Source organism: Pan paniscus, chromosome 15 (genome assembly GCF_029289425.2).
Source record: "Pan paniscus chromosome 15, NHGRI_mPanPan1-v2.0_pri, whole genome shotgun sequence".
In the NCBI taxonomy this organism is placed as follows: Eukaryota; Metazoa; Chordata; class Mammalia; order Primates; family Hominidae; genus Pan; species Pan paniscus.
The window spans coordinates 84,860,646-84,873,479 of NC_073264.2; the positions used below are offsets into that span (position 1 = coordinate 84,860,646).

General features: G+C 33.0%; 1 pseudogene; it reads left to right on the forward strand.

The window, feature by feature from the left end:
* Window positions 1-366: 366 nt before the first annotated feature.
* On the forward strand, window positions 367-468 carry LOC112437113 (U6atac minor spliceosomal RNA; annotated as a pseudogene).
* The last annotated feature ends 12,366 nt before the right edge of the window (window positions 469-12,834 follow it).

A 12,834-nucleotide genomic window follows, 5' to 3' on the forward strand; every position in this document is an offset into this window, starting at 1 on the left:
CTAAACTGATGCCAATACCAAACCTCTTGAATACCGTAAGTCTATGATAAGACTTAAATTCAGGAGTGTAAGTTCAGCAAAGTTGTCCTTCATTTTCAAAGTATTTTGAAATGAACTTTAGAGTCAGTTTGTCATTTTTACCAAACAAAAAAATTGTGCTAGAATTATAATTAAAGTTCTGTTGAATCTATTGATCAATTTAAAGAGAATTTTCAAGTTAACAATATTGAGTCTTCTGGCCCATAAACACAGTACAGGTATTTCTCTCCGCTTATTTATATCTTCTTAAGTTCTCTCAGCAAATTTTAAAGTTTTCAGTGCAGAGCTCTTGTTCATTCATTGTCAGATTTATGTCTTAAAATTTCATAGCACTACCCTTGACAAGGATGGAAGAGGCCCTTGGGCCTGACAACACGTATACGGTTAAGGCATTGCCACCTACTTCGTGGCATCTGACCATCGTTTTAGGTTGGGCATGGTGGCTCACGCCTGTAATCCCAGCACTTTGGGAGGCCGAGGCGGGCGGATCACCCGAGGTCAGGAGTTTGAGACAAGCCTGGCCAACATGATGAAACCCCGTCTCCACTAAAAATACAAAATATTAGTCTGGCGTAGTGGTGCATACTTGTAATCCCAGCTACTCGGGAGGCTGAGGCAGGAGAAACTCTTGAACCTGGGAGGCAGAGGTTGCAGTGAGCCAAGATCACCCCACTGCACTCTAGCCTGAGTGACAGAGCAAGGCTCCATTAAAAAAAAAAAAAAAAATTCATAGTCTGATTCAGTTCTACATGGTATTTTTAAATTTCAACTTCCAGTGTTCTGTTGCAAGTATATACACATAGGGTTTATTTGTTTGTATAATAGCCTTGTATTCTGATAAACACTGTTATTAGCTTAAGTTGCTTTTCTTAGATTCCACAAAATTTTCTAAACAGAAAATTAATGACAATGCTCTTTCTTCTTTTGCAAATAGGAATTTATTTTATTTACCTTTTTCTTATTTTGATGCCTAGAAATACTAATAGAATGATAGATATAGTGAGAACAAATATTGTATTTTTTCCCAAATTGTAAAAGGAAACAACCATTCAGTCTTTTATCATCAAGTATGATGTTAATGTAGATTTTTTATAGCTATAATTATCAAATTTAGGAACTTTACTTTGATTTCTAGTTTAATGAAATGTTTGTTTGTTTATTTTTTTTGTTGGCATGTATGTGTGTCTATCAGAAATGGACACTGGATATTAACAAATGCTGTTTTGTGCATGTGTGGAAATGATCTCTTTCTGTTTTTACTGTCTTACTGTGCTGAAATGCATTGATTTTCAAATATTAAACTAACCAGTTATGTCTTTAAAAATAATCTCCTTATAAAGTGCATGAAGGAGAAAAGAGAAATATTCTCATTAGAATAAGGTAGAGCAGTTTAACCCAGTTTTTACTTTCATGTTCAAGATAAAGTAAAATTAACTTGAAATCATAAAGTTAAGAATAGACATAGTTATAATTTGCTACTACATCAAAAGGGTTTCAGTTTCTGGGTCCAGGTCACTTAATTTATAATCATAGCAAATCAGAAGTGGTGGTGATTTTAGGTAGAGTTTTCTTTGAAGCATACACTAAGACTGAGAATAACATTCAGAGATTAATTAGGGAGTGCTTTTAAGATTAGTACCTGCTGTGGAAGGAAAGAAGGCTTAGCTGGGTAGAGGGAGTAGCTGGTCCTCCAAAAGCCACAGAAGATATTTCAGCTATGAAGATGAGGTATCGTCCTTCCAAGTTGAGCCCATTTGGGTTTAAGTGTGCAGAAATTTAGGCTTCTATATACCCACATCAACTAGTTATTAGAAACATGCTGCCCCTGGAAATGGGAGCATGACTTTGGACTAGTTTCTCCTCTTCAGCTAAGGGCAATTCTCAAAGAAAAGCTGAAAACTGCAACTATCATCTCATAACACTACTGACCATGGTAGAATTATGTTTTTTCTTCCCAAACGGGGACTGTGGGCATTTCAACAGTTTTTACTACACTGGCAGACCAGAAGTGACTCCCCCTTCAACTACAGAACACTGTAATTCAATGAACATAAAGCTGGGCAAGATTATGAAATGGACCATGGACTAATATTTTATGATGGCTTAGAATTAAAGTTCAATTTCTTGGAGTTGTTATTGATTCATTTTTTAAAAAGCCAAATTAACCAAATTTTTATTGAAAAATTGTTTTATTAGAAGAATGACAAATATAGCTCATGTTTATTTCAGCAAGGTATCTTATAAAGTAAATCATTACCAAATATTGAATCAGCAGGATTAATCTAGGGTGAATGATAGTCCAGTTGTAAAAAGTTAGTTATTTGACTGATTAGACTCAATGCATGCTGACAAATGAATCTTGGCAACCTTGACTCTCTTCATTTCTCATGCCAATCCATTTTGCACAGAAATGAAATGAGAAAGGATTCCTAGAATACTTGACAACAGAACCAAAATCATAATAATTCCCAGCCAACAATGACTTTTGTAGGTAATGAAGATTCTGCAATGTGTATTAAATAACTAGAATTGTGTTTATTTTGATTGGAAAACAATGCAAAAACCAATTTGCTTGAAATAAAAATATATATGTTCATGTGTATATACATATATATGTATGTGTGTATATATATAGCTGAGAGAAAATATCATATATATATCTAAGAAAATCTTTGTACTATTATATAACAGTCAGCACTTATAGTCAGTAGGTTAACTACAACAAAATTGTTGGGAAAATAATCTTCTATCACAAATACTGTTCCAACTTTAAATGAATATGAAAAGTTTTTCATAGAAATATCCTAAGACATTTAATATTCTAAAATATATTTCAATTGATAAATCAATAATCTTTGAAATTATTTAAATACATTTTTTATTTTTATAGGAAAGACATTGCGCATTTAAGAAACCATCTAGAAACTCATGTTTACAATAAAAATATAAGAAAAGTATAGGCTTAATATACATTATATAATAACTAAAATGTAAATATTGTATAAGCTTCTCTAAGTAAAACTAACGAAGAATGTAGTGCTTCGACTTCTCAAAAATTATTTCTGAGAGCTGCTTCACTTAGTTTCTCAATAAGTATCTCATAAAATTAAATTATATGTTTTCATTACAACTTTTCAAGAAGATCTGCATCAAAAATATTTAGGACACACACACACACACACACACACACATTTTCACATTGTAGAGACTACTCATTGATACCAAAATATCTACTCTGTTTTTCCTCATCGGCAGCAGAACATTGATCAATAGCTGGTATATTGCTCTTGGACTGAAACATGACACTCATCAGGTGTCCTTGTAGCTAAAAGATTTGGTAGATATGATCTACGAAATTTCTTTGAATTTTCCATTTTAATAAAACATACCTTTCTTCTGGTGCTTCCATCTTGTTGCCAGGTATGCAGATTATGATATCCAGGAGAATATTTTGGGGCCAGGAGGCTATGCTTCTGATGAATGTGCATTGATCACACTATTCCTGTACCAGCAACTTCTGGAATTCATTTACTAGAAACAAAAATACATTTTATGTTAGTCTTTTTTACTTTCTTTTGATGATTATTTTCTATAAAGATGGCTAAATTATTATATAGAATAAATATAAATTCTGACTTCTAGGTTAAATCATCATATACTTTAAAATCCACCAAAAATTAAATAAAAAAGACTAGAGTTTTAGTTGATTAAAACTTCTCTATGAGTTAATAACAAAACAAGCATGCACTCTTAGCATATTTGAATAGAAGTTCATTGATGTGCACAGCATGCATGTATGCTTTCTTCCCACCACATGCTTACCCTGGAGGTCCTTTTTTCAAATTTGTTTCCTGGGCTTTATTTATTCATTTAATTATTCCTTGGTTTTGAATGGAGGCTCTGAAAGTAGCACAGCTTTCTGACTATAACACGTGTCATGAAAGTCAGGCAAGTTGAAGCCTATCCAAATGATACTTTGAAACTCAATAGCCAAAAGAATCCTTGTTATCACTTTCTCTAGTTGAGTATCTGGGAAAATATAAACCCTAAGGACTACTGTGAACCATACCAGGGGTGTAGCTTTCTCCAAAATTCTGGGATATGAGGATGAAGTTCATCTACACAGAGAAGTACAGGCCAGAGAAAGAGTGCTGGTGGTGCCCAATTCCTGCTCCCACAACCCCCTAATCTTGGCACCTCTACCCTGCCTGGGTTTGTGTGAGTCAATGTATATTCATTTTTTAAAATTTTCTTTTTGCCAAGGTTAGTTAAATCTGTCTCATAGAGGTATACTAACTCAAATGTGTAAGGGCCTATGAGATGTGATCGAATCATAATTTATACACAAATGAGAAAACTAAGGTCAATGGCTGAAAGTTATAAAGCGGTATGAATACCTATGCTCTAAGGCCCCTTTAACTAGGATACTATGGCTATTCCTTCTCTATCCTTAATGCCAAGCACAGAATTGAAGACCTCAGTAAACGTTTACTACAGGGAAATAAATGAATACATGTTCTATTCAAACTTTCAATTATGCCTAAATATCTCAGCATATTAGAATATATTGTATACGAGACACCTTGATATTCAGAAGGTAGAAGAAACTTCCATGACATCATAATCAAACTGGTTATCTGTTAATGTTACAATTTACATCTTTTATGTTGTGTATCCATTAACAAACTATTGTAGTTATAGTTATTTTAACAAGTTTATATTTTAACTTTTATACTAGAAAACTGCTAACTTACCATGTGTTGATCCTTTCTAGGGACAGAATCCATGGATGTTACAAAAACAGAAAAAAAAGTAATGCCTGATCTATTTTCAGTCAGTCAGGATCATGGTGTGTGGTATTATCATCCATGGTTTACTTCCTTTAGGCTGCTATCACAAAAAATACTATAGACCGGGTAATTCATAAAGAATAAAAATATATTTCTCATAGTTCTAGAGGCTGGGCAGTTCAAAGTAAAGGTGCCAGCAGATTCGGTGTCTGGTGAAGGTTTACTCTCTGCTTCATACATGACATATTCTTGCCACATTTTCAAGGGCAGGGGATGAAAACAACCTCCCTTGGGCCTCTTTTATAAAGGCAGTAATCCCATTTATGAGGGCAGAACCTTCATGATCTAATCACTTCCCAAAGACTCTTATTACCGCCTTGGGGGACACACACTTTCTAGACCATAACAATGGACATATAAAAACATTATATATGGCATCTATATTTATAATGGAGCCTAGCCAAGATCAATTATTAGTAAAGGAGTTTTTAATAATTTTCCTTTTTTATGCCTATTCATCTTTAGTATATAAGAATAAAAAGAAAAATATAGTAACATTTGGTAATGTAAACAACGTTGGTGCCACCTGCCTGCATTTTTCCTGCTCACATGGACATTATTTTTTTATTTTCTTAAATAATCAAAAAGAAGTGATCAACTTTGTATATGCAAAGCAACTAGCTTTTATAGGAATCCACTTTCACAAAAGAAAAGGAGATTTATGCTGTGTTTAGGCACGCTGAGAGAAGGAACATTTTCTCAATAGTAAACTGCCAGCAGCAAAAGGCACTTCATAGTAGCCACAATGACCAGCCTACGAAAAGAAATTAATAGTCACACATTTTTCTCATCTCATACTCAGTGTCAATTGAAGAAATTATCTTGTGTCTTGAGAAAATCGTTTTCAGCTGGAAACATACTTGATAAAGTCTGTATTTTGCTAATATTCCATATTTCTCTGCCTGCTTTTCTCAATGCAAGATAAGAAAAGCTCACCTAAATCAAATCCTGAGAAACGTTATTTTCTGCACAAGGCAATCTTCTTGAAAAATGACTTTTTTGGGATAAATATTTGCTACTGGCAGAAAAAAGTGCAATGTTGTCTATTTTATTTATTTGAAACCACCACTTAAAATATAAAATCTTATTTGGATCTGGAGTTACGTCTGCTTAATTGCTATGCTGTTTTTTTTTTAAGATGCAGTTTTCATTGAGTTCATCTCAGGTAAAGAATGGCATTAAATTCAGCAAGAAATAAAATTCTAACAGCTCGTTGACTGCCAACTCCTACTTAACGTGTTCTGTTAATTTAGTATAATACAAAGTGGCTGATTTTAATAGGCCTTATTTTATTTTTACTATTTAAGATATCAGGATGCATTTTGTGTGTTTTTATATTATTTTTTCCCCAAACACAAGATCAGCTTATTGGAAGAAAAGTAAGTGCTCAGAATATAGAAATATAATTGAATGTCATCATTGTTCAGTACTGTTTAAATTGGTAACTGTAATATTTAGTTGAGCTTTTCAGAGTGACATGATGTTTAAAGAGTGAGTCATTTGCCTTAGAGTAATTAATAGCCATTTAATAGATTGTAAGATATTTAAAAGAATTAAGTTTCAAAGGCCATCTTCTTCCTTGGAATACATTCATTTCTTGAAACTGACAGCTAGACATTTGATACTTGGTTGTTTGTTTAGCGTATTTTCAAAGGTACCAGCTGGCTTTCACTAGGCTTTAAGCTCTTCTAAATGACTACTAAACTATAATTTATAGTTTATTCTCCAATCTTAAGTTTAAAACAATTCAAAATGAAACAACGATGACAAACCACTACAGTCTAAACATTTTGGCAGTGGAAAATCCACTATATATTTTAAAACATCACAGTAAAAGTTATAGGTGAGTAAAGGAATACATAGGTAATGTGAGAAAAGAAAGCTTCCAGGTTTGAGGATTATATATGTTGAGTATAATCCATCATCAGGATGTGACGGCATCACGAGATAATCAATAGAAAGTTACTATAATAATTAATATACCTAGCAAAAAGCTGTTAAATGAATATAAAAGAATTTGTAGGAATAAATTAAGATTTTGTGAGTCAGAGATTGCTTCGAAAACATCAGCTTTGTTCTCTATATTCAGAAAAATGTGCACGTATAACGTGATCGTGGCATTTCTGTATACAACACAAGGATTCATTTACCCATTTTATCAAGTCCCTAATGTCAGCTTTCAGTTGCACCCCTGTGGGTATGAATCTACCATATATTATTAAACTAAGAAAGAGACTGTGTCTACATAGACAAATCAAAATAACAGATTTGGACAACTAACAAGATTAGCAAGGAAATTATTTAAGATATTTCCAATAGAGGAATAAATATTTTAAAAGAGCAAGCTTAAACTAAATTATTTAGATAACCCTTCCATTCCAGCTTCACCATTTACATGCACATGACCTAATGAACGAAGCAAGTAGCTTAGTTAAGTTGACATTCCAGAGACACAACCAAATTGGCAAATGTAAGTGGGATCTGATGCTACATGACATGCAAGGAGAGTTTCTTGCATATATTTAACAGTCCAAGGTGCATAAAAGCTTATCAAATAAATGTAATTTATGTAATTGAGTCTAAGTATTTCTTAGCAATTAATTCACATCAAATATATATGGAAACATTTGAAAGAATAACTCAACTTTCCAGTGATAATCAATCTTCTGTATCAAAAGCAATTATTAGTTATGAGAGGAAACGATTGAATGTTACCCATAACATTAAACTTTTTCCATCTTTATCAACTTCTTAAAAGTAAGTAATAAAGTTGATGACATATCACAAACAGAAGAGCTGTAACTTGTATCTTTCCCAATGAGTTAATTTACCTGAAACTAAATTACCTCAGGTTGGCTCCCAACTATCAAAACAAAATCAAAATAAATAAAAATGGACACACAGATGTGTCAGTCTCTTTAATATGTACGTATAGCTTATATTTTGCATATTATTATGTTTATTCAGCTATAGTTTATTCTTCCATTCTTGTTCTCTCCTAAAAGAATAGAATAAAGAGAAATGAGTAGATGTATTTTGTTTTGTTGAGGGGCCGTGGTTAGCGGTATGCAAAAGATAAGTGCTTCTGTTGTTTTTCATGTAGTGACATCTTGCATGCAGCTGTGAACAATTGTGCTTATGCCAAATAGTCTGTTGAGTTATCATTCAAGAATGGCTTTATTAGCCAGCACATATTTAGTGACATAAATCTTGAAATTAGCAGTAAAATCACAGGGAGGCCTTTGGAAGCATTTAACTCAGAATAACACTCTATTTCACAAACTCCCATTTTTGGAACCCAGAGAAATACATTGTCATAAAGTGTCTTTTCTGATGACAGAAGTAGGTAAGAAATGCAGGATCAGGTTCAAATAAATGCCTAAATTCAAAAGATTACAGAAGAAATATGGAGAATACACATGTTTGAACTTTCAGTTATTTAATAAAATATGACATTCAATAACACTCTTTTTAAATGACCACCCTAAAAAACCTAAAAATAAAAGCAATGATCTTTGATTTAGATTTCACTGGGCTTAGTCATAAAGGTAAATCACAAAAGGATGGATTCGTTACATAATAGCAGTAACAGTAACAATAATAATAAAGACTTGTCTTGGAGAAGCAGAATATTTATAAGCCTAATTACTTCTTACTTATTTGTTTGAAATGCCGTATTAGATTTATTTGTGAACAGCAGGGATGAGCTTACAACAAATTATCTTTCCATGTATGAAAGGATGCTCAATGCAAATACCCTTGTTTAAACAGTTTAGACAAGTTTAGATATAGAAAATAAGGAATTTATTATTGGTAGATTTTATTACCTTGCCCATTGTTTGTTTTTGAATAAATCTCAAAGGCAAGTATAACAATTGCCATACTTTTACACAGTTTGAGAACTGGTTCTTCATTGTGGGGTCTTGACTCAGGATTCACTCAGAAAAACAAACCCTCTAGGTATTTTTGATCAAGAATTTTTGCCAGATTTTCAGAAACGCTCTCACCAGGGATGCCAGCCTACAGCATCAAAGGGGCAGAGTTGTTCTTAAGAACTCACACAGAAACTCCTCTGATAACCCACCCCCAAAATCTCTAGGAAGCCACCAGACCGTCAGCTTGCAGCACCAGTAGGCCTCATTCTCAGATGCTCATCAGCAAATCACTTTGAACTTTGTCTTTGTCATTGGTCCACTCAGTTTTTGGCTTTTGCCTTTCCTTTCCTTACAACTTCCAAATGTAGCAGGAAGTTAGTTCAAAGTCAGAGAAAAGGGATTCTGGAAAGTGTAGTTCCCGGGTTCTCTTCTGAAAGAAGCAAGGAAGTGTTTAATTTAGGAGGTGGAAGTGGAGGTGATGTTGAGGGACACAAAGAATGGTCCAGCTCATGACCAGGTGCATGAGTTGATTGCGACTCTCTGAGATGCCTGAAAGAATATGTATGTTTAGTTGTATATGTGATGGACAGCAGTTAAAAACTCATTCATATAGGTCTACAATTTTTATCCATCTTTCCCAAATCCAAAAATCTCAGAAAATACAGGTTTTTAAAATAACCCATTTGTCGGGCAAACTTGACTGGAGCTGTACTCATAGTGAGAAACTTGCGCTGCTCTGATAGAAGCTATACATATTCTTTATGTATGACTTTTAGATGGAATATTCTCATTTTTGCTGGAGAAATTTCGGAGTGTCTGGTTGTGGAGTTCTGTAACATATTGGTTTTCTCAAATCAGAAAAAATCTAAATCCTGAAACATATTAGGACTGAGTTCCACAATTGGATCGTGAACTAGTATTTTGTCAATTTCCTCCTCTGTTAAGTTTTATTCTAATGAAATGATACTTTATGAAAATAATTTCTCAAATAATTGCCTCAATTGGCACATTCAACATTCATGCCGACCATCAATCTAAATAATCTGTCTCCTCCAGAATAAAAGTGAGGTGTACCTAAATTACATTAATTGCTTATTATCTAACTACCACTCTATGAGATTATGAAAAAAAAAACCCAAAACTAAAAATAAATGTCAATTTAATGGAACTCTGCCTGACAAAACAGTTAAATGTTTTATCAAACCAGCATGTGCAGATTTAGTCTAATGATTCTGCCTTTAATGGTTGTCATTATTGTTTAGCATAAGTACAAATTCATGAACATAACCCTAAATAGTATGCCATTCCTAAGAATTAATGAATATATTGCATGCATAACACAGCCGCTAATGTGATCATTTTCTTTTTAATGCATAAAGTTTAATTGTTAAAGACCATTGTATTTTCCTTTAGTTTTCAAGCACAGTGCTTGAGATACAGATGAAGTTTTTATTGCCTTATTTAAAATAGTAAAAATCCTTGATGTGACCACATTTTTAGCAATGTGATATGGAATAGTTAGATGCATCCTCCTTTATAAAATGCTATTATCATGCTGCAGCATTAATCATTGAATTGCATATGTAATTATAATTGATGGGAATTTTTATCACTTTACCTACTATGGCTATGTTTTGACATAATGGAACCAAAAAGGGGAGACCAATTCAATTGTCTAGTTGCTACAAAGGGAACAGCTGCCCCAAAGAGAAGTCCAAATCTATGACAGTCCTTGCATAAGTGATACATTTACATTTAAAAACATAGATTCAGTAGTTATTTGTTACAACACTATAGTCTATTTTAATTCTACCAATGTTCTTCTGTATATTTGTTGCAGATGATAGAATAACCAATATGAGATAAATGTGCAGACTGTAATTATTAGAAAAATGAGACACAATTATCAATTTTCTGAAATGCTTGAGAGTCTAAAACTTTATTAGCATCAGGTTAGATATCTTACAGACCTGGAGGTTAGATTAAAACCTATGTGTGTTTGGGGCAGTTTTTTTATTGTACTTCTTTGAACAATAATTCTACTTTGTAGAATATCAACAGTTGATCAACAGCCTTAATTAAAGTATCTTTTCTAGCTTTACAGGGATGGTGATAATGGCATGGAGTTTTGGCTTACATTTTTTTTTAAGAATAAGTGTTTTGTAAACTGCACAAAACAGAAGCAATAAGAATTCATTATCTCTCATTCACACAAAATATAATTTTAAAAAATTGTCATTGATAAGGGAAGTACAGTAGATACTTTAAATTTTTTCAGTTTAATATATTGATTGTATTTGCAATTATGTATTATAAATTACTGGAAGCTGGATGTCTTAAATTTCTTTTATACACTCTTTCTCCCATGCACAAAACTGAACTAAGTAGAATAATGTATACATAGTAGATATTTAGTAATAAACAATTACAATATATTTTATCTGGAGGAGCAATTAGAAGTCTTCTCACTCAACATTTCATCCAGTGCAGAAATCTCTCTTCTAGATTTTTAATTAAAATACTACCAGTGCTAGGAAGATTCTGAGCTCCAAGAGAGCTGTTTCTTTCTTTTTTTTTTCTTTTTTCTGCAGAATGGCTGTTCCATGAAGTGTAGATTTTTTACCAACATGGAGACAAAAACTAGCACCTTAAAACTCTTATCAGTTAGTCCTCGATTCTTGGAGTCCTGTAGTATGTGTCTTCTGCATCTCACTGATAAAGCTTCAAATTTTTGAAATCACTTAGTGTGACTTCCCTTAGTCTTTTATTGATGATTTCAGATACAATGTAACTAATTGTTCAAGAGTACAGGCTCTGGACTCACATAGAAAAGACTCTAGCATTGATTAGTGGAGAAACTTTGGGTACTCAAGTTTCTCACAAGATAAAAAGGGCTAATGACAACCTGACTTCCTGGGCTACTTTGAAAATTAAGAGAAAAATTTATGTATACTAAGAACTAACCTGACACAAAGTAGGTGCCTAAAAATGTTAACATTATTTTAAATCCTTCTTACTTTGTTAATACCTGATATGATATGATCTCCAGATATTTTCCTCAATTAAGGTCTTTTGTGACAAGTAAGTTCAGCTATAATGATTTGGTCTGTCCTCTAGGATGGAATTTCCATACTGTTTCTGATTGTTAGGGATTTAACTTTTGTCCAATCATGTTGAAATAAAACAGAACATTGAGCTCAGAGACCGAGCATGTAAAATAAGTAGGGACAATCTCTCATTAATTTATCAAATTTTTCCACTTAACTATGCAGCTTAAAATGCTTCTGCATAGCACTGTGTTTTGAATTTTTTTTAAAGCAAGTTAAGAGAATTTCTCTTTGAGAGACTGTAATTTAATTTACAGTATGTTTATAAAATAGGACGGAGAGCAATTTCAATTGATTTCAACTTTATTTATGACAAAGTTGGTACAACAGAGCAGTGTGCCAAGGATGGCCTTTCACTAAATAATGCTGGTCAATTTGACATCCATAAGGAAACATTAAAACTTGACCTTAACTTTACACTGTGTGCCTCATACACAAATTATAGACCAAAATGAAAATTGATTGATGGATTTAACTACAATAAAACTAAAAATTTTACTTCATTTACAACACCCTTAAGAGAGTGAAAAGCAAAACCTCAGAATGGGGACAGACCCCTGTAATGATAATAATTAACACAATAAATGTTTACATAATTTTAACAAATTAAAAAGAAAAAAATAATTTAAACCAAGGAGGAAAAAAATTGGCTAAAAACTTTAATAGAAACCTTGCATACTTGTTGATTTGCATGGCCGGTTGGGCATCCGAAAAGGTGTCAACCTCATTAATTGTCAAACCTCAGGCATACAATATACATCTCCAGAATTGGAAAGACTGAAAACTGATAATGCCAATTGTTATAAACTTAATTTTGTGCTCCTCAAATTCAATATGTTGAAGCCCCAATCCCCAGTAAGACTGTATTTGGCAATAGGGCCTTTAAAGAAAAATTAAGGTTATGTGAGGTCAGAGGATGGGGCTCTAATCTGCTAGGATTTGTGTCCTTAGAAGAAGATGAAG